Source organism: Triturus cristatus, chromosome 1_1 (assembly GCF_964204655.1).
Source record: "Triturus cristatus chromosome 1_1, aTriCri1.1, whole genome shotgun sequence".
NCBI lineage: Eukaryota > Metazoa > Chordata > Amphibia > Caudata > Salamandridae > Triturus > Triturus cristatus.
Genome location: NC_140579.1, coordinates 1,095,264,921 through 1,095,292,489, shown reverse-complemented (window position 1 = coordinate 1,095,292,489; position 27,569 = coordinate 1,095,264,921).

Genomic DNA, 27,569 nt, shown 5'->3' with positions numbered 1-27,569 from the left:
CTTCCCCTGGCCGTGCCATTCCCGTGCAGCATCGTGCATGGAGTGCTTTCCCCGGTATGTATGATGCTGTTTGCGGGTCTTAGGTAAGGCATCTGGTCTGTTTCTTATCTAACTCTTTTTTTTAATGTTTCTTTACAGGGCTTCCCCGGGCCGTGCCGTTCCCGTGCATAGTCGTGCATGGACTGCTTTCCCTGGTATGTATGATGCTGTTTGCGGGTCTTAGGTAAGGCATCTGGTCTGTTTCTTATCTAACTCTTTTTTTTATGTTTCTTTACAGGGCTTCCCCGGGCCGTGCCGTTCCCGTGCAGCGTCGTGCATGGAGCGCTTTCCCCGGTATGTATGATGCTGTTTGCGGGTCTTGGGTAAGGCATCTGGTCTGTTTCATATCTAACTCTTTTTTTAAATTTTTCTTTACAGGGTTTCCCCGGGCCGTGCTGTTCCCGTGCAGCGTCGTGCATGGACTACGTCCCCTGGTATGTATGATGCTGTTGCGGGTCTTAGGTAAGGCATCTGGTCTGTTTCTTATCTAACTCTTTTTTTAAATCTTTCTTTACAGGGCTTCCCCTGGCCGTGCCATTCCCGTGCAGCGTCGTGCATGGAGTACTTTCCCCGGTATGTATGATGCTGTTTGCGGGTCTTAGGTAAGGCATCTGGTCTGTTTCTTATCTAACTCTTTGTTCTTAATGTTTCTTTACAGGGCTTCCCCGGGCCGTGCCGTTCCCGTGCAGCGTCGTGCATGGAGCGCTTCCCTGGTATGTATGATGCTGTTTGCGGGTCTTAGGTAAGGCATCTGGTCTGTTTCTTATCTAACTCTTTTTTTTTATGTTTCTTTACAGGGCTTCCCCTGGCCGTGCCGTTCCTGTGCAGCGTCGTGCATCGAGCGCTTTACCCGGTATGTATGATGCTGTTTGCGGGTCTTAGGTAAGGCATCTGGTCTGTATCTTATCTAACTCTTTTTTTTAATATTTCTTTACAGGGCTTCCCCGGGCCGTGCTGTTTCCGTGCAGAGTCGTGCATGGACTGCTTTCCCCGGTATTTATGATGCTGTTTGCCGGTCTTAGGTAAGGCATCTGGTCTGTTTCTTATCTAACTCTTTTTTTTAATGTTTCTTTACAGGGCTTCCCCGGGCCGGGCCGTTCCCGTGCAGCGTCGTGCATGGAGCGCTTTCCCCGGTATGTATGATGCTGTTTGCGGGTCTTAGGTAAGGCATCTGGTCTGTTTCTTATCTAACTCTTTTTTTAAATGTTTCTTTACAGGGTTTCCCCGGGCCGTGCTGTTCCCGTGCAGCGTCGTGCATGGACTGCTTCCTCCGGTATGTATGATGCTGTTGTGGGTCCTAGGTAAGGCATCTGGTTTGTTTCTTATCTAACTCTTTTTTTTAATGTTTCTTTACAGGGCTTCCCCTGGCCGTGCCGTTCCCGTGCAGCGTCGTGCATGGAGTGCTTTCCCCGGTATGTATGATGCTGTTTGCGGGTCTTAGGTAAGGCATCTGGTCTGTTTCTTATCTAACTCTTTTTTTTTATGTTTCTTTACAGGGCTTCCCCTGGCCGTGCCATTCCCGTGCAGCGTCGTGCATGGAGTGCTTTCCCCGGTATGTATGATGCTGTTTGCGGGTCTTAGGTAAGGCATCTGGTCTGTTTCTTATCTAACTCTTTTTTTTAATGTTTCTTTACAGGGCTTCCCCGGGCCGTGCCGTTCCCGTGCAGCGTCGTGCATGGAGCGCTTCCCTGGTATGTATGATGCTGTTTGCGGGTCTTAGGTAAGGCATCTGGTCTGTTTCTTATCTAACTCTTTCTTTTCTTTTTATGTTTCTTTACAGGGCTTCCCCTGGCCGTGCCGTTCCTGTGCAGCGTTGTGCATGGAGTGCTTTCCCCGGTATGTACGATGCTGTTTGCGGGTCTTAGGTAAGGCATCTGGTCTGTTTCTTATCTAACTCTTTTTTTTGTGTTTCTTTACAGGGCTTCCCCGGGCCATGCCGTTCCCGTGCACCGTCTTGCATGGAGTGCTTTCCCCGGTATGTATGATGCTGTTTGCGGGTCTTAGGTAAGGCATCTGGTCTGTTTCTTATCTAACTCTTTATTTTCATGTTTCTTTACAGGGCTTCCCCGGGCCGTGCCGTTCCCGTGCAGCGTCGTGCATGGAGCGCTTTCCCCGGTATGTATGATGCTGTTTGCGGGTCTTAGGTAAGGCATCTGGTCTGTTTCTTATCTAACTCTTGTTTTTTTATGTTTCTTTACAGGGAATCCCCGGGCTGTGCCGTTCCCGTGCAGCGTCGTGCATGGACTGCTTTCCCCGGTATGTATAATGCTGTTTGCGGGTCTTAGGTAAGGCATCTGGTCTGTTTCTTATCTAACTTTTTTTTTTAATGTTTCTTTACAGGGCTTCCCCGGGCCGTGCCGTTCCCATGCAGCGTCGTGCATGGACTGCTTTCCCCAGTATGTATGATGCTGTTTGCGGGTCTTAGGTAAGGCATCTGGTCTGTTTCTTATCTAACTCTTTTTTTTAATGTTTCTTTACAGGGCTTCCGCGGGCTGTGCCGTTACCATGCAGCGTCGTGCATGGAGTGCTTTCCCCGGTATGTATGATGCTGTTTGCGGGTCTTAGGTAAGGCATCTGGTCTGTTTCTTATCTAACTCTTTTTTTTTCTGCTTCTTTACAGGCTTCCCCGGGCCGTGCCGTTCCCGTGCAGCGTCGTGCATGGAGTGCTTTCCCCGGTATGTATGATGCTGTTTGCGGGTCTTAGGTAAGGCATCTGGTCTGTTTCTTATCTAACTCTTTTTTTTTTGTTTCTTTACAGGGCTTCCCCTGGCTGTGCCGTTCCCGTGCAGCGTCGTGCATGGAGCGCTTCCTTGGTATGTATGATGCTGTTTGCGGGTCTTAGGTAAGGCATCTGGTCTGTTTCTTATCTAACTTTTTTTTTTTATGTTTCTTTACAGGGCTTCCCCTGGCCGTGCCGTTCCTGTGCAGCGTCGTGCATGGGGCGCTTTAACCGGTATTTATGATGCTGTTTGCGGGTCTTAGGTAAGGCATCTGGTCTGTATCTTATCTAACTCTTTTTTTTAATGTTTCTTTACAGGGCTTCCCCGGGCCGTGCCGTTTCCGTGCAGAGTCGTGCATGGACTGCTTTCCCCGGTATTTATGATGCTGTTTGCGGTTCTTAGGTAAGGCATCTGGTCTGTTTCTTATCTAACTCTTTTTTTTTATGTTTCTTTACAGGGCTTCCCCGGGCCGTGCCGTTCCCGTGCAGAGTCGTGCATGGAGCGCTTACCCCGGTATGTATGATGCTGTTTGCGGGTCTTAGGTAAGGCATCTGGTCTGTTTCTTATCTAACTCTTTTTTTAAATGTTTCTTTACAGGGTTTCCCCGGGCCGTGCTGTTCCCGTGCAGCGTCGTGCATGGACTGCTTCCCCCGGTATGTATGATGCTGTTGCGGGTCTTAGGTAAGGCATCTGGTCTGTTTCTTATCTAACTCTTTTTTTTAATGTTTCTTTACAGGGCTTCCCCTGGCCGTGCCATTCCCGTGCAGCGTCGTGCATGGAGTGCTTTCCCCGGTATGTATGATGCTGTTTGCGGGTCTTAGGTAAGGCATCTGGTCTGTTTCTTATTTAACTCTTTTTTTTTTGTTTCTTTACAGGGCTTCCCCTGGCTGTGCCGTTCCCGTGTAGCGTCGTGCATGGAGCGCTTCCCTGGTATGTATGATGCTGTTTGCGGGTCTTTGGTAAGGCATCTGGTCTGTTTCTTATCTAACTCTTTTTTTAATGTTTCTCTACAGGGCTTCCCCTGGCCGTGCCATTCCCGTGCAGCGTCGTGCATGGAGTGCTTTCCCCGGTATGTATGATGCTGTTTGCGGGTCTTAGGTAAGGCATCTGGTCTGTTTCTTATCTAACTCTTTTTTTTAATGTTTCTTTACAGGGCTTCCCCGGACCGTGCCGTTCCCGTGCAGCGTCGTGCATGGAGCGCTTCCCTGGTATGTATGATGCTGTTTGCGGGTCTTAGGTAAGGCATCTGGTCTGTTTCTTATCTAACTCTTTCTTTTCTTTTTATGTTTCTTTACAGGGCTTCCCCTGGCCGTGCCGTTCCTGTGCAGCGTCGTGCATGGAGTGCTTTCCCCGGTATGTATGATGCTGTTTGCGGGTCTTAGGTAAGGCATCTGGTCTGTTTCTTATCTAACTCTTTTTTTTGTGTTTCGTTACAGGGCTTCCCCGGGCCATGCCGTTCCCGTGCACCGTCGTGCATGGAGTGCTTTCCCCGGTATGTATGATGCTGTTTCCGGGTCTTAGGTAAGGCATCTGGTCTGTTTCTTATCTAACTCTTTATTTTCATGTTTCTTTACAGGGCTTCCCCGGGCCGTGCCGTTCCCGTGCAGCGTCGTGCATGGAGCGCTTTCCCCGGTATGTATGATGCTGTTTGCGGGTCTTAGTTAAGGCATCTGGTCTGTTTCTTATCTAACTCTTGTTTTTTTATGTTTCTTTACAGGGAATCCCCGGGCTGTGCCGTTCCCGTGCAGCGTCGTGCATGGACTGCTTTCCCCGGTATGTATGATGCTGTTTGCGGGTCTTAGGTAAGGCATCTGGTCTGTTTCTTATCTAACTCTTTTTTTTAATGTTTTTTTACAGGGCTTCCCCGGGCCGTGCCGTTCCCGTGCAGCGTCGTGCATGGACTGCTTTCCCCGGTATGTATGATGCTGTTTGCGGGTCTTAGGTAAGGCATCTGGTCTGTTTCTTATCTAACTCTTTTTTTTAATGTTTCTTTACAGGGCTTCCACGGGCCGTGCCGTTCCCGTGCAGCGTCGTGCATGGAGTGCTTTCCCCGGTATGTATGATGCTGTTTGCGGGTCTTAGGTAAGGCATCTGGTCTGTTTCTTATCTAACTCTTTTTTTTTCTGCTTCTTTACAGGCTTCCCCGGGCCGTGCCATTCCCGTGCAGCGTCGTGCATGGAGCACTTTCCCCGGTATGTATGATGCTGTTTGCGGGTCTTAGGTAAGGCATCTGGTCTGTTTCTTATCTAACTCTTTTTTTTTCTGTTTCTTTACAGTGCTTCCCCTGGCTGTGCCGTTCCCGTGCAGCGTCGTGCATGGAGCACTTCCCTGGTATGTATGATGCTGTTTGCGGGTCTTAGGTAAGGCATCTGGTCTGTTTCTTATCTAACTCTTTATTTTTGTGTTTCTTTACAGGGCTTCCCCGGGCCGTGCCGTTCCCGTGCAGCGTCGTGCATGGAGCGTTTTCCCCGGTATGTATGATGCTGTTTGCGGGTCTTAGGTAAGGCATCTGATCTGTTTCTTATCTAACTCTTTATTTTTATGTTTCTTTACAGGGCTTCCCCAGGCCGTGCCGTTCCCGTGCATCGTCGTGCATGGAGCGCTTTCCCCGGTATGTATGATGCTGTTTGCGGGTTTTAGGTAAGGCATCTGGTCTGTTTCTTATCTAACTCTTTTTTTTAATGTTTTTTTACAGGGCTTCCCCGGGCCGTGCCGTTCCCGTGCAGCGTCGTGCATGGACTGCTTTCCCCGGTATGTATGATGCTGTTTGCGGGTCTTAGGTAAGGCATCTGGTCTGTTTCTTATCTAACTCTTTTTTTTAATGTTTCTTTACAGGGCTTCCACGGGCCGTGCCGTTCCCGTGCAGCGTCGTGCATGGAGTGCTTTCCCCGGTATGTATGATGCTGTTTGCGGGTCTTAGGTAAGGCATCTGGTCTGTTTCTTATCTAACTCTTTTTTTTTCTGCTTCTTTACAGGCTTCCCCGGGCCGTGCCATTCCCGTGCAGCGTCGTGCATGGAGCACTTTCCCCGGTATGTATGATGCTGTTTGCGGGTCTTAGGTAAGGCATCTGGTCTGTTTCTTATCTAACTCTTTTTTTTTCTGTTTCTTTACAGTGCTTCCCCTGGCTGTGCCGTTCCCGTGCAGCGTCGTGCATGGAGCACTTCCCTGGTATGTATGATGCTGTTTGCGGGTCTTAGGTAAGGCATCTGGTCTGTTTCTTATCTAACTCTTTATTTTTGTGTTTCTTTACAGGGCTTCCCCGGGCCGTGCCGTTCCCGTGCAGCGTCGTGCATGGAGCGTTTTCCCCGGTATGTATGATGCTGTTTGCGGGTCTTAGGTAAGGCATCTGATCTGTTTCTTATCTAACTCTTTATTTTTATGTTTCTTTACAGGGCTTCCCCAGGCCGTGCCGTTCCCGTGCATCGTCGTGCATGGAGCGCTTTCCCCGGTATGTATGATGCTGTTTGCGGGTTTTAGGTAAGGCATCTGGTCTGTTTCTTATCTAACTCTTTTTGTTTCTGTTTCTTTACAGGGCTTCCCCGGGCCGTGCCGTTCCCGTGCAGCGTCGTGCATGGAGTGCTTTCCCGGTATGTATGATGCTGTTTGCGGGTCTTAGGTAAGGCATCTGGTCTGTTTCTTATCTAACTCTTTTTTTTTATGTTTCTTTACAGGGCTTCCCCGGGCCGTGCCGTTTCCGTGCAGCGTCGTGCATGGAGCGCTTCCCTGGTATGTATGATGCTGTTTGCGGGTCTTACGTAAGGCATCTGGTCTGTTTCTTATCTAACTCTTTCTTTTTATGTTTCTTTACAGGGCTTCCCCTGGCCGTGCCGTTCCTGTGCAGCGTCGTGCATGGAGTGCTTTCCCCGGTATGTATGATGCTATTTGCGGGTCTTAGGTAAGGCATCTGGTCTGTTTCTTATGTAACTCTTTTTTTTTTTGTTTCTTTACAGGGCTTCCCCTGGCTGTGCCGTTCCCGTGTAGCGTCGTGCATGGAGCGCTTCCCTGGTATGTATGATGCTGTTTGCGAGTCTTAGGTAAGGCATCTGGTCTGTTTCTTATCTAACTCTTTTTTTTCATGTTTCTTTACAGGGCTTCCCCTGGCCGTGCCGTTCCTGTGCAGCGTCGTGCATGGAGTGCTTTCCCCGGTATGTATGATGCTGTTTGCGGGTCTTAGGTAAGGCATCTGGTCTGTTTCTTATCTGACTCTTTCTTTTCTTTTTATGTTTCTTTACAGGGCTTCCCCTGGCCGTGCCGTTCCTGTGCAGCGTCGTGCATGGAGTGCTTTCCCCGGTATGTACGATGCTGTTTGCGGGTCTTAGGTAAGGCATCTGGTCTGTTTCTTATCTAACTCTTTTTTTTGTGTTTCTTTACAGGGCTTCCCCGGGCCATTACGTTCCCGTGCACCGTCGTGCATGGAGTGCTTTCCCCGGTATGTATGATGCTGTTTGCGGGTCTTAGGTAAGGCATCTGGTCTGTTTCTTATCTAACTCTTTTTTTTGTGTTTCTTTACAGGGCTTCCCCGGGCCGTGCCGTTCCCGTGCAGTGTCGTGCATGGAGCGCTTTCCCCGGTATGTATGATGCTGTTTGCGGGTCTTAGGTAAGGCATCTGGTCTGTTTCTTATCTAACTCTTTTTCTAAATGTTTCTTTACAGGGTTTCCCCGGGCCGTGCTGTTCCCGTGCAGCGTCGTGCATGGACTGCTTCCCCCGGTATGTATGATGCTGTTGCGGGTCTTAGGTAAGGCATCTGGTCTGTTTCTTATCTAACTCTTTTTTTAAATGTTTCTTTACAGGGCTTCCCCTGGCCGTGCCATTCCCGTGCAGCATCGTGCATGGAGTGCTTTCCCCGGTATGTATGATGCTGTTTGCGGGTCTTAGGTAAGGCATCTGGTCTGTTTCTTATCTAACTCTTTTTTTTATGTTTCTTTACAGGGCTTTCCCGGGCCGTGCCGTTCCCGTGCATAGTCGTGCATGGACTACTTTCCCTGGTATATATGATGCTGTATGCGGGTCTTAGGTAAGGCATCTGGTCTGTTTCTTATCTAACTCTTTTTTTTATGTTTCTTTACAGGGCTTCCCCGGGCCGTGCCGTTCCCGTGCAGCGTCGTGCATGGAGCGCTTTCCCCGGTATGTATGATGCTGTTTGCGGGTCTTAGGTAAGGCATCTGGTCTGTTTCATATCTAACTCTTTTTTTTAAATGTTTCTTTACAGGGTTTCCCCGGGCCGTGCTGTTCCCGTGCAGCGTCGTGCATGGACTGCTTCCCCTGGTATGTATGATGCTGTTGCGGGTCTTAGGTAAGGCATCTGGTCTGTTTCTTATCTAACTCTTTTTTTAAATCTTTCTTTACAGGGCTTCCCCTGGCCGTGCCATTCCCGTGCAGCGTCGTGCATGGAGTGCTTTCCCCGGTATGTATGATGCTGTTTGCGGGTCTTAGGTAAGGCATCTGGTCTGTTTCTTATCTAACTCTTTGTTCTTAATGTTTCTTTACAGGGCTTCCCCGGGCCGTGCCGTTCCCGTGCAGCGTCGTGCATGGAGCGCTTCCCTGGTATGTATGATGCTGTTTGCGGGTCTTAGGTAAGGCATCTGGTCTGTTTCTTATCTAACTCTTTTTTTTTATGTTTCTTTACAGGGCTTCCCCTGGCCGTGCCGTTCCTGTGCAGCGTCGTGCATGGAGCGCTTTACCCGGTATGTATGATGCTGTTTGCGGGTCTTAGGTAAGGCATCTGGTCTGTATCTTATCTAACTCTTTTTTTTAATATTTCTTTACAGGGCTTCCCCGGGCCGTGCCGTTTCCGTGCAGAGTCGTGCATGGACTGCTTTCCCCGGTATTTATGATGCTGTTTGCCGGTCTTAGGTAAGGCATCTGGTCTGTTTCTTATCTAACTCTTTTTTTTTATGTTTCTTTACAGGGCTTCCCCGGGCCGGGCCGTTCCCGTGCAGCGTCGTGCATGGAGTGCTTTCCCCGGTATGTATGATGCTGTTTGCGGGTCTTAGGTAAGGCATCTGGTCTGTTTCTTATCTAACTCTTTTTTTTAATGTTTCTTTACAGGGCTTCCCCGGGCCGTGCCGTTCCCGTGCAGCGTCGTGCATGGAGCGCTTCCCTGGTATGTATGATGCTGTTTGCGGGTCTTAGGTAAGGCATCTGGTCTGTTTCTTATCTAACTCTTTCTTTTCTTTTTATGTTTCTTTACAGGGCTTCCCCTGGCCGTGCCGTTCCTGTGCAGCGTCGTGCATGGAGTGCTTTCCCCGGTATGTACGATGCTGTTTGCGGGTCTTAGGTAAGGCATCTGGTCTGTTTCTTATCTAACTCTTTTTTTTGTGTTTCTTTACAGGGCTTCCCCGGGCCATGCCGTTCCCGTGCACCGTCGTGCATGGAGTGCTTTCCCCGGTATGTATGATGCTGTTTGCGGGTTTTAGGTAAGGCATCTGGTCTGTTTCTTATCTAACTCTTTATTTTCATGTTTCTTTACAGGGCTTCCCCGGGCCGTGCCGTTCCCGTGCAGCGTCGTGCATGGAGCGCTTTCCCCGGTATGTATGATGCTGTTTGCGGGTCTTAGGTAAGGCATCTGGTCTGTTTCTTATCTAACTCTTGTTTTTTTATGTTTCTGTACAGGGAATCCCCGGGCTGTGCCGTTCCCGTGCAGCGTCGTGCATGGACTGCTTTCCCCGGTATGTATGATGCTGTTTGCGGGTTTTAGGTAAGGCATCTGGTCTGTTTCTTATCTAACTCTTTTTGTTTCTGTTTCTTTACAGGGCTTCCCCGGGCCGTGCCGTTCCCGTGCAGCGTCGTGCATGGAGTGCTTTCCCGGTATGTATGATGCTGTTTGCGGGTCTTAGGTAAGGTATCTGGTCTGTTTCTTATCTAACTCTTTTTTTTTATGTTTCTTTACAGGGCTTCCCCGGGCCGTGCCGTTTCCGTGCAGCGTCGTGCATGGAGCGCTTCCCTAATATGTATGATGCTGTTTGCGGGTCTTACGTAAGGCATCTGGTCTGTTTCTTATCTAACTCTTTCTTTTTATGTTTCTTTACAGGGCTTCCCCTGGCCGTGCCGTTCCTGTGCAGCGTCGTGCATGGAGTGCTTTCCCCGGTATGTATGATGCTATTTGCGGGTCTTAGGTAAGGCATCTGGTCTGTTTCTTATGTAACTCTTTTTTTTTTTGTTTCTTTACAGGGCTTCCCCTGGCTGTGCCGTTCCCGTGTAGCGTCGTGCATGGAGCGCTTCCCTGGTATGTATGATGCTGTTTGCGAGTCTTAGGTAAGGCATCTGGTCTGTTTCTTATCTAACTCTTTTTTTTCATGTTTCTTTACAGGGCTTCCCCTGGCCGTGCCGTTCCTGTGCAGCGTCGTGCATGGAGTGCTTTCCCCGGTATGTATGATGCTGTTTGCGGGTCTTAGGTAAGGCATCTGGTCTGTTTCTTATCTGACTCTTTCTTTTCTTTTTATGTTTCTTTACAGGGCTTCCCCTGGCCGTGCCGTTCCTGTGCAGCGTCGTGCATGGAGTGCTTTCCCCGGTATGTACGATGCTGTTTGCGGGTCTTAGGTAAGGCATCTGGTCTGTTTCTTATCTAACTCTTTTTTTTGTGTTTCTTTACAGGGCTTCCCCGGGCCATTACGTTCCCGTGCTCCGTCGTGCATGGAGTGCTTTCCCCGGTATGTATGATGCTGTTTGCGGGTCTTAGGTAAGGCATCTGGTCTGTTTCTTATCTAACTCTTTTTTTTGTGTTTCTTTACAGGGCTTCCCCGGGCCGTGCCGTTCCCGTGCAGTGTCGTGCATGGAGCGCTTTCCCCGGTATGTATGATGCTGTTTGCGGGTCTTAGGTAAGGCATCTGGTCTGTTTCTTATCTAACTCTTTTTCTAAATGTTTCTTTACAGGGTTTCCCCGGGCCGTGCTGTTCCCGTGCAGCGTCATGCATGGACTGCTTCCCCCGGTATGTATGATGCTGTTGCGGGTCTTAGGTAAGGCATCTGGTCTGTTTCTTATCTAACTCTTTTTTTAAATGTTTCTTTACAGGGCTTCCCCTGGCCGTGCCATTCCCGTGCAGCATCGTGCATGGAGTGCTTTCCCCGGTATGTATGATGCTGTTTGCGGGTCTTAGGTAAGGCATCTGGTCTGTTTCTTATCTAACTCTTTTTTTTTATGTTTCTTTACAGGGCTTCCCCGGGCCGTGCCGTTCCCGTGCATAGTCGTGCATGGACTGCTTTCCCTGGTATATATGATGCTGTATGCGGGTCTTAGGTAAGGCATCTGGTCTGTTTCTTATCTAACTCTTTTTTTTATGTTTCTTTACAGGGCTTCCCCGGGCCGTGCCGTTCCCGTGCAGCGTCGTGCATGGAGCGCTTTCCCCGGTATGTATGATGCTGTTTGCGGGTCTTAGGTAAGGCATCTGGTCTGTTTCATATCTAACTCTTTTTTTTAAATGTTTCTTTACAGGGTTTCCCCGGGCCGTGCTGTTCCCGTGCAGCGTCGTGCATGGACTGCTTCCCCTGGTATGTATGATGCTGTTGCGGGTCTTAGGTAAGGCATCTGGTCTGTTTCTTATCTAACTCTTTTTTTAAATCTTTCTTTACAGGGCTTCCCCTGGCCGTGCCATTCCCGTGCAGCGTCGTGCATGGAGTGCTTTCCCCGGTATGTATGATGCTGTTTGCGGGTCTTAGGTAAGGCATCTGGTCTGTTTCTTATCTAACTCTTTGTTCTTAATGTTTCTTTACAGGGCTTCCCCGGGCCGTGCCGTTCCCGTGCAGCGTCGTGCATGGAGCGCTTCCCTGGTATGTATGATGCTGTTTGCGGGTCTTAGGTAAGGCATCTGGTCTGTTTCTTATCTAACTCTTTTTTTTTATGTTTCTTTACAGGGCTTCCCCTGGCCGTGCCGTTCCTGTGCAGCGTCGTGCATGGAGCGCTTTACCCGGTATGTATGATGCTGTTTGCGGGTCTTAGGTAAGGCATCTGGTCTGTATCTTATCTAACTCTTTTTTTTAATATTTCTTTACAGGGCTTCCCCGGGCCGTGCCGTTTCCGTGCAGAGTCGTGCATGGACTGCTTTCCCCGGTATTTATGATGCTGTTTGCCGGTCTTAGGTAAGGCATCTGGTCTGTTTCTTATCTAACTCTTTTTTTTTATGTTTCTTTACAGGGCTTCCCCGGGCCGGGCCGTTCCCGTGCAGCGTCGTGCATGGAGCGCTTTCCCCGGTATGTATGATGGTGTTTGCGGGTCTTAGGTAAGGCATCTGGTCTGTTTCTTATCTAACTCTTTTTTTAAATGTTTCTTTACAGGGCTTCCCCTGGCTGTGCCGTTCCCGTGTAGCTTCGTGCATGGAGCGCTTCCCTGGTATGTATGATGCTGTTTGCGGGTCTTAGGTAAGGCATCTGGTCTGTTTCTTATCTAACTCTTTTTTTAAATGTTTCTTTACAGGGCTTCCCCTGGCCGTGCCATTCCCGTGCAGCGTCGTGCATGGATTGCTTTCCCCGGTATGTATGATGCTGTTTGCGGGTCTTAGGTAAGGCATCTGGTCTGTTTCTTATCTAACTCTTTTTTTTAATGTTTCTTTACAGGGCTTCCCCGGGCCGTGCCGTTCCCGTGCAGCGTCGTGCATGGAGCGCTTCCCTGGTATGTATGATGCTGTTTGCGGGTCTTAGGTAAGGCATCTGGTCTGTTTCTTATCTAACTCTTTCTTTTCTTTTTATGTTTCTTTACAGGGCTTCCCCTGGCCGTGCCGTTCCTGTGCAGCGTCGTGCATGGAGTGCTTTCCCCGGTATGTACGATGCTGTTTGCGGGTCTTAGGTAAGGCATCTGGTCTGTTTCTTATCTAACTCTTTTTTTTGTGTTTCTTTACAGGGCTTCCCCGGGCCATGCCGTTCCCGTGCACCGTCGTGCATGGAGTGCTTTCCCCGGTATGTATGATGCTGTTTGCGGGTCTTAGGTAAGGCATCTGGTCTGTTTCTTATCTAACTCTTTATTTTCATGTTTCTTTACAGGGCTTCCCCGGGCCGTGCCGTTCCCGTGCAGCGTCGTGCATGGAGCGCTTTCCCCGGTATGTATGATGCTGTTTGCGGGTCTTAGGTAAGGCATCTGGTCTGTTTCTTATCTAACTCTTGTTTTTTTATGTTTCTGTACAGGGAATCCCCGGGCTGTGCCGTTCCCGTGCAGCGTCGTGCATGGACTGCTTTCCCCGGTATGTATGATGCTGTTTGCGGGTCTTAGGTAAGGCATCTGGTCTGTTTCTTATCTAACTCTATTTTTTAATGTTTCTTTACAGGGCTTCCCCGGGCCGTGCCGTTCCCGTGCAGTGTCGTGCATGGAGCGCTTTCCCCGGTATGTATGATGCTGTTTGCGGGTCTTAGGTAAGGCATCTGGTCTGTTTCTTATCTAACTCTTTTTCTAAATGTTTCTTTACAGGGTTTCCCCGGGCCGTGCTGTTCCCGTGCAGCGTCGTGCATGGACTGCTTCCCCCGGTATGTATGATGCTGTCGCGGGTCTTAGGTAAGGCATCTGGTCTATTTCTTATCTAACTCTTTTTTTAAATGTTTCTTTACAGGGCTTCCCCTGGCCGTGCCATTCCCGTGCAGCATCGTGCATGGAGTGCTTTCCCCGGTATGTATGATGCTGTTTGCGGGTCTTAGGTAAGGCATCTGGTCTGTTTCTTATCTAACTCTTTTTTTTAATGTTTCTTTACAGGGCTTCCCCGGGCCGTGCCGTTCCCGTGCATAGTCGTGCATGGACTGCTTTCCCTGGTATGTATGATGCTGTTTGCGGGTCTTAGGTAAGGCATCTGGTCTGTTTCTTATCTAACTCTTTGTTCTTAATGTTTCTTTACAGGGCTTTCCCGGGCCGTGCCGTTCCCGTGCAGCGTCGTGCATGGAGCGCTTCCCTGGTATGTATGATGCTGTTTGCGGGTCTTAGGTAAGGCATCTGGTCTGTTTCTTATCTAACTCTTTTTTTTTATGTTTCTTTACAGGGCTTCCCCTGGCCGTGCCGTTCCTGTGCAGCGTCGTGCATGGAGCGCTTTACCCGGTATGTATGATGCTGTTTGCGGGTCTTAGGTAAGGCATCTGGTCTGTATCTTATCTAACTCTTTTTTTTAATATTTCTTTACAGGGCTTCCCCGGGCCGTGCCGTTTCCGTGCAGAGCCGTGAATGGACTGCTTTCCCCGGTATTTATGATGCTGTTTGCCGGTCTTAGGTAAGGCATCTGGTCCGTTTCTTATCTAACTCTTTTTTTTTATGTTTCTTTACAGGGCTTCCCCGGGCCGGGCCGTTCCCGTGCAGCGTCGTGCATGGAGCGCTTTCCCCGGTATGTATGATGCTGTTGTGGGTCCTAGGTAAGGCATCTGGTTTGTTTCTTATCTAACTCTTTTTTTTAATGTTTCTTTACAGGGCTTCCCCTGGCCGTGCCGTTCCCGTGCAGCGTCGTGCATGGAGTGCTTTCCCCGGTATGTATGATGCTGTTTGCGGGTCTTAGGTAAGGCATCTGGTCTGTTTCTTATTTAACTCTTTTTTTTTTTGTTTCTTTACAGGGCTTCCCCTGGCTGTGCCGTTCCCGTGTAGCGTCGTGCATGGAGCGCTTCCCTGGTATGTATGATGCTGTTTGCGGGACTTAGGTAAGGCATCTGGTCTGTTTCTTATCTAACTCTTTTTTTTAATGTTTCTTTACAGGGCTTCCCCGGGCCGTGCCGTTCCCGTGCAGCGTCGTGCATGGAGCGCTTCCCTGGTATGTATGATGCTGTTTGCGGGTCTTAGGTAAGGCATCTGGTCTGTTTCTTATCTAACTCTTTCTTTTCTTTTTATGTTTCTTTACAGGGCTTCCCCTGGCCGTGCCGTTCCTGTGCAGCGCCGTGCATGGAGTGCTTTCCCCGGTATGTACGATGCTGTTTGCGGGTCTTAGGTAAGGCATCTGGTCTGTTTCTTATCTAACTCTTTTTTTTGTGTTTCTTTACAGGGCTTCCCCGGGCCATGCCGTTCCCGTGCACCGTCGTGCATGGAGTGCTTTCCCCGGTATGTATGATGCTGTTTGCGGGTCTTAGGTAAGGCATCTGGTCTGTTTCTTATCTAACTCTTTATTTTCATGTTTCATTACAGGGCTTCCCCGGGCCGTGCCGTTCCCGTGCAGCGTCGTGCATGGAGCGCTTTCCCCGGTATGTATGATGCTGTTTGCGGGTCTTAGGTAAGGCATCTGGTCTGTTTCTTATCTAACTCTTGTTTTTTTATGTTTCTTTACAGGGAATCCCCGGGCTGTGCCGTTCCCGTGCAGCGTCGTGCATGGACTGCTTTCCCCGGTATGTATGATGCTGTTTGCGGGTCTTAGGTAAGGCATCTGGTCTGTTTCTTATCTAACTCTATTTTTTAATGTTTCTTTACAGGGCTTCCCCGGGCCGTGCCGTTCCCATGCAGCGTCGTGCATGGACTGCTTTCCCCAGTATGTATGATTCTGTTTGCGGGTCTTAGGTAAGGCACCTGGTCTGTTTCTTATCTAACTCTTTTTTTTAATGTTTCTTTACATGGCTTCCGCGGGCCGTGCCGTTACCGTGCAGCGTCGTGCATGGAGTGCTTTCCCCGGTATGTATGATGCTGTTTGCGGGTCTTAGGTAAGGCATCTGGTCTGTTTCTTATCTAACTCTTTTTTTTTCTGCTTCTTTACAGGCTTCCCCGGGCCGTGCCGTTCCCGTGCAGCGTCGTGCATGGAGTGCTTTCCCCGGTATGTATGATGCTGTTTGCGGGTCTTAGGTAAGGCATCTGGTCTGTTTCTTATCTAACTCTTTTTTTTTTGTTTCTTTACAGGGCTTCCCCTGGCTGTGCCGTTCCCGTGCAGCGTCGTGCATGGAGCGCTTCCCTGGTATGTATGATGCTGTTTGCGGGTCTTAGGTAAGGCATCTGGTCTGTTTCTTATCTAACTCTTTTTTTTTATGTTTCTTTACAGGGCTTCCCCTGGCCGTGCCGTTCCTGTGCAGCGTCGTGCATGGAGCGCTTTACCCGGTATTTATGATGCTGTTTGCGGGTCTTAGGTAAGGCATCTGGTCTGTATCTTATCTAACTCTTTTTTTTAATGTTTCTTTACAGGGCTTCCCCGGGCCGTGCCGTTCCCGTGCAGTGTCGTGCATGGAGCGCTTTCCCCGGTATGTATGATGCTGTTTGCGGGTCTTAGGTAAGGCATCTGGTCTGTTTCTTATCTAACTCTTTTTCTAAATGTTTCTTTACAGGGTTTCCCCGGGCCGTGCTGTTCCCGTGCAGCGTCGTGCATGGACTGCTTCCCCCGGTATGTATGATGCTGTCGCGGGTCTTAGGTAAGGCATCTGGTCTATTTCTTATCTAACTCTTTTTTTAAATGTTTCTTTACAGGGCTTCCCCTGGCCGTGCCATTCCCGTGCAGCATCGTGCATGGAGTGCTTTCCCCGGTATGTATGATGCTGTTTGCGGGTCTTAGGTAAGGCATCTGGTCTGTTTCTTATCTAACTCTTTTTTTTAATGTTTCTTTACAGGGCTTCCCCGGGCCGTGCCGTTCCCGTGCATAGTCGTGCATGGACTGCTTTCCCTGGTATGTATGATGCTGTTTGCGGGTCTTAGGTAAGGCATCTGGTCTGTTTCTTATCTAACTCTTTGTTCTTAATGTTTCTTTACAGGGCTTTCCCGGGCCGTGCCGTTCCCGTGCAGCGTCGTGCATGGAGCGCTTCCCTGGTATGTATGATGCTGTTTGCGGGTCTTAGGTAAGGCATCTGGTCTGTTTCTTATCTAACTCTTTTTTTTTATGTTTCTTTACAGGGCTTCCCCTGGCCGTGCCGTTCCTGTGCAGCGTCGTGCATGGAGCGCTTTACCCGGTATGTATGATGCTGTTTGCGGGTCTTAGGTAAGGCATCTGGTCTGTATCTTATCTAACTCTTTTTTTTAATATTTCTTTACAGGGCTTCCCCGGGCCGTGCCGTTTCCGTGCAGAGCCGTGAATGGACTGCTTTCTCGGTATTTATGATGCTGTTTGCCGGTCTTAGGTAAGGCATCTGGTCCGTTTCTTATCTAACTCTTTTTTTTTATGTTTCTTTACAGGGCTTCCCCGGGCCGGGCCGTTCCCGTGCAGCGTCGTGCATGGAGCGCTTTCCCCGGTATGTATGATGCTGTTGTGGGTCCTAGGTAAGGCATCTGGTTTGTTTCTTATCTAACTCTTTTTTTTAATGTTTCTTTACAGGGCTTCCCCTGGCCGTGCCGTTCCCGTGCAGCGTCGTGCATGGAGTGCTTTCCCCGGTATGTATGATGCTGTTTGCGGGTCTTAGGTAAGGCATCTGGTCTGTTTCTTATTTAACTCTTTTTTTTTTTGTTTCTTTACAGGGCTTCCCCTGGCTGTGCCGTTCCCGTGTAGCGTCGTGCATGGAGCGCTTCCCTGGTATGTATGATGCTGTTTGCGGGACTTAGGTAAGGCATCTGGTCTGTTTCTTATCTAACTCTTTTTTTTAATGTTTCTTTACAGGGCTTCCCCGGGCCGTGCCGTTCCCGTGCAGCGTCGTGCATGGAGCGCTTCCCTGGTATGTATGATGCTGTTTGCGGGTCTTAGGTAAGGCATCTGGTCTGTTTCTTATCTAACTCTTTCTTTTCTTTTTATGTTTCTTTACAGGGCTTCCCCTGGCCGTGCCGTTCCTGTGCAGCGCCGTGCATGGAGTGCTTTCCCCGGTATGTACGATGCTGTTTGCGGGTCTTAGGTAAGGCATCTGGTCTGTTTCTTATCTAACTCTTTTTTTTGTGTTTCTTTACAGGGCTTCCCCGGGCCATGCCGTTCCCGTGCACCGTCGTGCATGGAGTGCTTTCCCCGGTATGTATGATGCTGTTTGCGGGTCTTAGGTAAGGCATCTGGTCTGTTTCTTATCTAACTCTTTATTTTCATGTTTCTTTACAGGGCTTCCCCGGGCCGTGCCGTTCCCGTGCAGCGTCGTGCATGGAGCGCTTTCCCCGGTATGTATGATGCTGTTTGCGGGTCTTAGGTAAGGCATCTGGTCTGTTTCTTATCTAACTCTTGTTTTTTTATGTTTCTTTACAGGGAATCCCCGGGCTGTGCCGTTCCCGTGCAGCGTCGTGCATGGACTGCTTTCCCCGGTATGTATGATGCTGTTTGCGGGTCTTAGGTAAGGCATCTGGTCTGTTTCTTATCTAACTCTATTTTTTAATGTTTCTTTACAGGGCTTCCCCGGGCCGTGCCGTTCCCATGCAGCGTCGTGCATGGACTGCTTTCCCCAGTATGTATGATTCTGTTTGCGGGTCTTAGGTAAGGCACCTGGTCTGTTTCTTATCTAACTCTTTTTTTTAATGTTTCTTTACATGGCTTCCGCGGGCCGTGCCGTTACCGTGCAGCGTCGTGCATGGAGTGCTTTCCCCGGTATGTATGATGCTGTTTGCGGGTCTTAGGTAAGGCATCTGGTCTGTTTCTTATCTAACTCTTTTTTTTTCTGCTTCTTTACAGGCTTCCCCGGGCCGTGCCGTTCCCGTGCAGCGTCGTGCATGGAGTGCTTTCCCCGGTATGTATGATGCTGTTTGCGGGTCTTAGGTAAGGCATCTGGTCTGTTTCTTATCTAACTCTTTTTTTTTTGTTTCTTTACAGGGCTTCCCCTGGCTGTGCCGTTCCCGTGCAGCGTCGTGCATGGAGCGCTTCCCTGGTATGTATGATGCTGTTTGCGGGTCTTAGGTAAGGCATCTGGTCTGTTTCTTATCTAACTCTTTTTTTTTATGTTTCTTTACAGGGCTTCCCCTGGCCGTGCCGTTCCTGTGCAGCGTCGTGCATGGAGCGCTTTACCCGGTATTTATGATGCTGTTTGCGGGTCTTAGGTAAGGCATCTGGTCTGTATCTTATCTAACTCTTTTTTTTAATGTTTCTTTACAGGGCTTCCCCGGGCCGTGCCGTTTCCGTGCAGAGTCGTGCATGGACTGCTTTCCCCGGTATTTATGATGCTGTTTGCGGGTCTTAGGTAAGGCATCTGGTCTGTTTCTTATCTAACTCTTTTTTTTTATGTTTCTTTACAGGGCTTCCCCGGGCCGTGCCGTTCCCGTGCAGCGTCGTGCATGGAGCGCTTTCCCCGGTATGTATGATGCTGTTTGCGGGTCTTAGGTAAGGCATCTGGTCTGTTTCTTATCTAACTCTTTTTTAAAATGTTTCTTTACAGGGTTTCCCCGGGCCGTGCTGTTCCCGTGCAGCGTCGTGCATGGACTGCTTCCCCCGGTATGTATGATGCTGTTGTGGGTCTTAGGTAAGGCATCTGGTCTGTTTCTTATCTAACTCTTTTTTTTAATGTTTCTTTACAGGGCTTCCCCTGGCCGTGCCATTCCCGTGCAGCGTCGTGCATGGAGTGCTTTCCCCGGTATGTATGATGCTGTTTGCGGGTCTTAGGTAAGGCATCTGGTCTGTTTCTTATTTAACTCTTTTTTTTTTGTTTCTTTACAGGGCTTCCCCTGGCTGTGCCGTTCCCGTGTAGCGTCGTGCATGGAGCGCTTCCCTGGTATGTATGATGCTGTTTGCGGGTCTTAGGTAAGGCATCTGGTCTGTTTCTTATCTAACTCTTTTTTTTAATGTTTCTTTACAGGGCTTCCCCTGGCCGTGCCATTCCCGTGCAGCGTCGTGCATGGAGTGCTTTCCCCGGTATGTATGATGCTGTTTGCGGGTCTTAGGTAAGGCATCTGGTCTGTTTCTTATCTAACTCTTTTTTTTAATGTTTCTTTACAGGGCTTCCCCGGACCGTGCCGTTCCCGTGCAGCGTCGTGCATGGAGCGCTTCCCTGGTATGTATGATGCTGTTTGCGGGTCTTAGGTAAGGCATCTGGTCTGTTTCTTATCTAACTCTTTCTTTTCTTTTTATGTTTCTTTACAGGGCTTCCCCTGGCCGTGCCATTCCTGTGCAGCGTCGTGCATGGAGTGCTTTCCCCGGTATGTATGATGCTGTTTGCGGGTCTTAGGTAAGGCATCTGGTCTGTTTCTTATCTAACTCTTTTTTTTGTGTTTCGTTACAGGGCTTCCCCGGGCCAAGCCGTTCCCGTGCACCGTCGTGCATGGAGTGCTTTCCCCAGTATGTATGATGCTGTTTCCGGGTCTTAGGTAAGGCATCTGGTTTGTTTCTTATCTAACTCTTTATTTTCATGTTTCTTTACAGGGCTTCCCCGGGCCGTGCCGTTCCCGTGCAGCGTCGTGCATGGAGCGCTTTCCCCGGTATGTATGATGCTGTTTGCGGGTCTTAGGTAAGGCATCTGGTCTGTTTCTTATCTAACTCTTGTTTTTTTATGTTTCTTTACAGGGAATCCCCGGGCTGTGCCGTTCCCGTGCAGCGTCGTGCATGGACTGCTTTCCCCGGTATGTATGATGCTGTTTGCGGGTCTTAGGTAAGGCATCTGGTCTGTTTCTTATCTAACTCTTTTTTTTAATGTTTTTTTACAGGGCTTCCCCGGGCCGTGCCGTTCCCGTGCAGCGTCGTGCATGGACTGCTTTCCCCGGTATGTATGATGCTGTTTGCGGGTCTTAGGTAAGGCATCTGGTCTGTTTCTTATCTAACTCTTTTTTTTAATGTTTCTTTACAGGGCTTCCACGGGCCGTGCCGTTCCCGTGCAGCGTCGTGCATGGAGTGCTTTCCCCGGTATGTATGATGCTGTTTGCGGGTCTTAGGTAAGGCATCTGGTCTGTTTCTTATCTAACTCTTTTTTTTTCTGCTTCTTTACAGGCTTCCCCGGGCCGTGCCGTTCCCGTGCAGCGTCGTGCATGGAGCGCTTTCCCCGGTATGTATGATGCTGTTTGCGGGTCTTAGGTAAGGCATCTGGTCTGTTTCTTATCTAACTCTTTTTTTTTTTGTTTCTTTACAGTGCTTCCCCTGGCTGTGCCGTTCCCGTGCAGCGTCGTGCATGGAGCGCTTCCCTGGTATGTATGATGCTGTTTGCGGGTCTTAGGTAAGGCATCTGGTCTGTTTCTTATCTAACTCTTTATTTTTGTGTTTCTTTACAGGGCTTCCCCGGGCCGTGCCGTTCCCGTGCAGCGTCGTGCATGGAGCGTTTTCCCCGGTATGTATGATGCTGTTTGCGGGTCTTAGGTAAGGCATCTGATCTGTTTCTTATCTAACTCTTTATTTTTATGTTTCTTTACAGGGCTTCCCCAGGCCGTGCCGTTCCCGTGCATCGTCGTGCATGGAGCGCTTTCCCCGGTATGTATGATGCTGTTTGCGGGTTTTAGGTAAGGCATCTGGTCTGTTTCTTATCTAACTCTTTTTGTTTCTGTTTCTTTACAGGGCTTCCCCGGGCCGTGCCGTTCCCGTGCAGCGTCGTGCATGGAGTGCTTTCCCGGTATGTATGATGCTGTTTGCGGGTCTTAGGTAAGGCATCTGGTCTGTTTCTTATCTAACTCTTTTTTTTATGTTTCTTTACAGGGCTTCCCCGGGCCGTGCCGTTTCCGTGCAGCGTCGTGCATGGAGTGCTTTCCCCGGTATGTATGATGCTGTTTGCGGGTCTTAGGTAAGGCATCTGGTCTGTTTCTTATCTAACTCTTTTTTAAAATGTTTCTTTACAGGGTTTTCCCGGGTCGTGCTGTTCCCGTGCAGCGTCGTGCATGGACTGCTTCCCCCGGTATGTATGATGCTGTTGCGGGTCTTAGGTAAGGCATCTGGTCTGTTTCTTATCTAACTCTTTTTTTTAATGTTTCTTTACAGGGCTTCCCCTGGTCGTGCAATTCCCGTGCAGCGTCGTGCATGGCGTGCTTTCCCCGGTATGTATGATACTGTTTGCGGGTCTTAGGTAAGGCATCTGGTCTGTTTCTTATCTAACTCTTTTTTTTAATGTTTCTTTACAGGGCTTCCCCGGGCCGTGCCGTTCCCGTGCAGCGTCGTGCATGGAGCGCTTCCCTGGTATGTATGATGCTGTTTGCGGGTCTTACGTAAGGCATCTGGTCTGTTTCTTATCTAACTCTTTCTTTTTATGTTTCTTTACAGGGCTTCCCCTGGCCGTGCCGTTCCTGTGCAGCGTCGTGCATGGAGTGCTTTCCCCGGTATGTATGATGCTATTTGCGGGTCTTAGGTAAGGCATCTGGTCTGTTTCTTATCTAACTCTTTTTTTTAATGTTTCTTTACAGGGCTTCCCCGGGCCGTGCCGTTTCCGTGCAGCGTCGTGCATGGAGTGCTTTCCCCGGTATGTATGATGCTGTTTGCGGGTCTTAGGTAAGGCATCTGGTCTGTTTCTTATCTAACTCTTTTTCTAAATGTTTCTTTACAGGGTTTTCCCGGGTCGTGCTGTTCCCGTGCAGCGTCGTGCATGGACTGCTTCCCCCGGTATGTATGATGCTGTTGCGGGTCTTAGGTAAGGCATCTGGTCTGTTTCTTATCTAACTCTTTTTTTTAATGTTTCTTTACAGGGCTTCCCCTGGTCGTGCAATTCCCGTGCAGCGTCGTGCATGGCGTGCTTTCCCCGGTATGTATGATACTGTTTGCGGGTCTTAGTTAAGGCATCTGGTCTGTTTCTTATCTAACTCTTTTTTTTAATGTTTCTTTACAGGGCTTCCCCGGGCCGTGCCGTTCCCGTGCAGCGTCGTGCATGGAGCGCTTCCCTGGTATGTATGATGCTGTTTGCGGGTATTACGTAAGGCATCTGGTCTGTTTCTTATCTAACTCTTTCTTTTTATGTTTCTTTACAGGGCTTCCCCTGGCCGTGCCGTTCCTGTGCAGCGTCGTGCATGGAGTGCTTTCCCCGGTATGTATGATGCTATTTGTGGGTCTTAGGTAAGGCATCTGGTCTGTTTCTTATGTAACTCTTTTTTTTGTGTTTCTTTACAGGGCTTCCCCGGGCCGTGCCGTTCCCGTGCAGTGTCGTGCATGGAGCGCTTTCCCCGGTATGTATGATGCTGTTTGCGGGTCTTAGGTAAGGCATCTGGTCTGTTTCTTATCTAACTCTTTTTCTAAATGTTTCTTTACAGGGTTTCCCCGGGCCGTGCTGTTCCCGTGCAGCGTCGTGCATGGACTGCTTCCCCCGGTATGTATGATGCTGTTGCGGGTCTTAGGTAAGGCATCTGGTCTGTTTCTTATCTAACTCTTTTTTTAAATGTTTCTTTACAGGGCTTCCCCTGGCCGTGCCATTCCCGTGCAGCATCGTGCATGGAGTGCTCTCCCCGGTATGTATGATGCTGTTTGCGGGTCTTAGGTAAGGCATCTGGTCTGTTTCTTATCTAACTCTTTTTTTTTATGTTTCTTTACAGGGCTTCCCCGGGCCGTGCCGTTCCCGTGCATAGTCGTGCATGGACTGCTTTCCCTGGTATATATGATGCTGTTTGCGGGTCTTAGGTAAGGCATCTGGTCTGTTTCTTATCTAACTCTTTTTTTTATGTTTCTTTACAGGGCTTCCCCGGGCCGTGCCGTTCCCGTGCAGCGTCGTGCATGGAGCGCTTTCCCCGGTATGTATGATGCTGTTTGCTGGTCTTAGGTAAGGCATCTGGTCTGTTTCATATCTAACTCTTTTTTTAAATGTTTCTTTACAGGGTTTCCCCGGGCCGTGCTGTTCCCGTGCAGCGTCGTGCATGGACTGCTTCCCCTGGTATGTATGATGCTGTTGCGGGTCTTAGGTAAGGCATCTGGTCTGTTTCTTATCTAACTCTTTTTTAAAATCTTTCTTTACAGGGCTTCCCCTGGCCGTGCCATTCCCGTGCAGCGTCGTGCATGGAGTGCTTTCCCCGGTATGTATGATGCTGTTTGCGGGTCTTAGGTAAGGCATCTGGTCTGTTTCTTATCTAACTCTTTGTTCTTAATGTTTCTTTACAGGGCTTCCCCGGGCCGTGCCGTTCCCGTGCAGCGTCGTGCATGGAGCGCTTCCCTGGTATGTATGATGCTGTTTGCGGGTCTTAGGTAAGGCATCTGGTCTGTTTCTTATCTAACTCTTTTTTTTTCTGCTTCTTTACAGGCTTCCCCGTGCCGTTCCCGTGCAGCGTCGTGCATGGAGTGCTTTCCCCGGTATGTATGATGCTGTTTGCGGGTCTTAGGTAAGGCATCTGGTCTGTTTCTTATCTAACTCTTTTTTTTTTGTTTCTTTACAGGGCTTCCCCTGGCTGTGCCGTTCCCGTGCAGCGTCGTGCATGGAGCGCTTCCCTGGTATGTATGATGCTGTTTGCGGGTCTTAGGTAAGGCATCTGGTCTGTTTCTTATCTAACTCTTTTTTTTTATGTTTCTTTACAGGGCTTCCCCTGGCCGTGCCGTTCCTGTGCAGCGTCGTGCATGGAGCGCTTTACCCGGTATTTATGATGCTGTTTGCGGGTCTTAGGTAAGGCATCTGGTCTGTATCTTATCTAACTCTTTTTTTTAATGTTTCTTTACAGGGCTTCCCCGGGCCGTGCCGTTTCCGTGCAGAGTCGTGCATGGACTGCTTTCCCCGGTATTTATGATGCTGTTTGCGGGTCTTAGGTAAGGCATCTGGTCTGTTTCTTATCTAACTCTTTTTTTTTATGTTTCTTTAAAGGGCTTCCCCGGGCCGTGCCGTTCCCGTGCAGCGTCGTGCATGGAGCGCTTTCCCCGGTATGTATGATGCTGTTTGCGGGTCTTAGGTAAGGCATCTGGTCTGTTTCTTATCTAACTCTTTTTTAAAATGTTTCTTTACAGGGTTTCCCCGGGCCGTGCTGTTCCCGTGCAGCGTCGTGCATGGACTGCTTCCCCCGGTATGTATGATGCTGTTGTGGGTCTTAGGTAAGGCATCTGGTCTGTTTCTTATCTAACTCTTTTTTTTAATGTTTCTTTACAGGGCTTCCCCTGGCCGTGCCATTCCCGTGCAGCGTCGTGCATGGAGTGCTTTCCCCGGTATGTATGATGCTGTTTGCGGGTCTTAGGTAAGGCATCTGGTCTGTTTCTTATTTAACTCTTTTTTTTTTGTTTCTTTACAGGGCTTCCCCTGGCTGTGCCGTTCCCGTGTAGCGTCGTGCATGGAGCGCTTCCCTGGTATGTATGATGCTGTTTGCGGGTCTTAGGTAAGGCATCTGGTCTGTTTCTTATCTAACTCTTTTTTTTAATGTTTCTTTACAGGGCTTCCCCTGGCCGTGCCATTCCCGTGCAGCGTCGTGCATGGAGTGCTTTCCCCGGTATGTATGATGCTGTTTGCGGGTCTTAGGTAAGGCATCTGGTCTGTTTCTTATCTAACTCTTTTTTTTAATGTTTCTTTACAGGGCTTCCCCGGACCGTGCCGTTCCCGTGCAGCGTCGTGCATGGAGCGCTTCCCTGGTATGTATGATGCTGTTTGCGGGTCTTAGGTAAGGCATCTGGTCTGTTTCTTATCTAACTCTTTCTTTTCTTTTTATGTTTCTTTACAGGGCTTCCCCTGGCCGTGCCATTCCTGTGCAGCGTCGTGCATGGAGTGCTTTCCCCGGTATGTATGATGCTGTTTGCGGGTCTTAGGTAAGGCATCTGGTCTGTTTCTTATCTAACTCTTTTTTTTGTGTTTCGTTACAGGGCTTCCCCGGGCCAAGCCGTTCCCGTGCACCGTCGTGCATGGAGTGCTTTCCCCAGTATGTATGATGCTGTTTCCGGGTCTTAGGTAAGGCATCTGGTTTGTTTCTTATCTAACTCTTTATTTTCATGTTTCTTTACAGGGCTTCCCCGGGCCGTGCCGTTCCCGTGCAGCGTCGTGCATGGAGCGCTTTCCCCGGTATGTATGATGCTGTTTGCGGGTCTTAGGTAAGGCATCTGGTCTGTTTCTTATCTAACTCTTGTTTTTTTATGTTTCTTTACAGGGAATCCCCGGGCTGTGCCGTTCCCGTGCAGCGTCGTGCATGGACTGCTTTCCCCGGTATGTATGATGCTGTTTGCGGGTCTTAGGTAAGGCATCTGGTCTGTTTCTTATCTAACTCTTTTTTTTAATGTTTTTTTACAGGGCTTCCCCGGGCCGTGCCGTTCCCGTGCAGCGTCGTGCATGGACTGCTTTCCCCGGTATGTATGATGCTGTTTGCGGGTCTTAGGTAAGGCATCTGGTCTGTTTCTTATCTAACTCTTTTTTTTAATGTTTCTTTACAGGGCTTCCACGGGCCGTGCCGTTCCCGTGCAGCGTCGTGCATGGAGTGCTTTCCCCGGTATGTATGATGCTGTTTGCGGGTCTTAGGTAAGGCATCTGGTCTGTTTCTTATCTAACTCTTTTTTTTTCTGCTTCTTTACAGGCTTCCCCGGGCCGTGCCGTTCCCGTGCAGCGTCGTGCATGGAGCGCTTTCCCCGGTATGTATGATGCTGTTTGCGGGTCTTAGGTAAGGCATCTGGTCTGTTTCTTATCTAACTCTTTTTTTTTTTGTTTCTTTACAGTGCTTCCCCTGGCTGTGCCGTTCCCGTGCAGCGTCGTGCATGGAGCGCTTCCCTGGTATGTATGATGCTGTTTGCGGGTCTTAGGTAAGGCATCTGGTCTGTTTCTTATCTAACTCTTTATTTTTGTGTTTCTTTACAGGGCTTCCCCGGGCCGTGCCGTTCCCGTGCAGCGTCGTGCATGGAGCGTTTTCCCCGGTATGTATGATGCTGTTTGCGGGTCTTAGGTAAGGCATCTGATCTGTTTCATATCTAACTCTTTATTTTTATGTTTCTTTACAGGGCTTCCCCAGGCCGTGCCGTTCCCGTGCATCGTCGTGCATGGAGCGCTTTCCCCGGTATGTATGATGCTGTTTGCGGGTTTTAGGTAAGGCATCTGGTCTGTTTCTTATCTAACTCTTTTTGTTTCTGTTTCTTTACAGGGCTTCCCCGGGCCGTGCCGTTCCCGTGCAGCGTCGTGCATGGAGTGCTTTCCCGGTATGTATGATGCTGTTTGCGGGTCTTAGGTAAGGCATCTGGTCTGTTTCTTATCTAACTCTTTTTTTTTATGTTTCTTTACAGGGCTTCCCCGGGCTGTGCCGTTTCCGTGCAGCGTCGTTCATGGAGTGCTTTCCCCGGTATGTATGATGCTGTTTGCGGGTCTTAGGTAAGGCATCTGGTCTGTTTCTTATCTAACTCTTTTTTAAAATGTTTCTTTACAGGGTTTTCCCGGGTCGTGCTGTTCCCGTGCAGCGTCGTGCATGGACTGCTTCCCCCGGTATGTATGATGCTGTTGCGGGTCTTAGGTAAGGCATCTGGTCTGTTTCTTATCTAACTCTTTTTTTTAATGTTTCTTTACAGGGCTTCCCCTGGTCGTGCAATTCCCGTGCAGCGTCGTGCATGGCGTGCTTTCCCCGGTATGTATGATACTGTTTGCGGGTCTTAGGTAAGGCATCTGGTCTGTTTCTTATCTAACTCTTTTTTTTAATGTTTCTTTACAGGGCTTCCCCGGGCCGTGCCGTTCCCGTGCAGCGTCGTGCATGGAGCGCTTCCCTGGTATGTATGATGCTGTTTGCGGGTCTTACGTAAGGCATCTGGTCTGTTTCTTATCTAACTCTTTCTTTTTATGTTTCTTTACAGGGCTTCCCCTGGCCGTGCCGTTCCTGTGCAGCGTCGTGCATGGAGTGCTTTCCCCGGTATGTATGATGCTATTTGCGGGTCTTAGGTAAGGCATCTGGTCTGTTTCTTATCTAACTCTTTTTTTTAATGTTTCTTTACAGGGCTTCCCCGGGCCGTGCCGTTTCCGTGCAGCGTCGTGCATGGAGTGCTTTCCCCGGTATGTATGATGCTGTTTGCGGGTCTTAGGTAAGGCATCTGGTCTGTTTCTTATCTAACTCTTTTTCTAAATGTTTCTTTACAGGGTTTTCCCGGGTCGTGCTGTTCCCGTGCAGCGTCGTGCATGGACTGCTTCCCCCGGTATGTATGATGCTGTTGCGGGTCTTAGGTAAGGCATCTGGTCTGTTTCTTATCTAACTCTTTTTTTTAATGTTTCTTTACAGGGCTTCCCCTGGTCGTGCAATTCC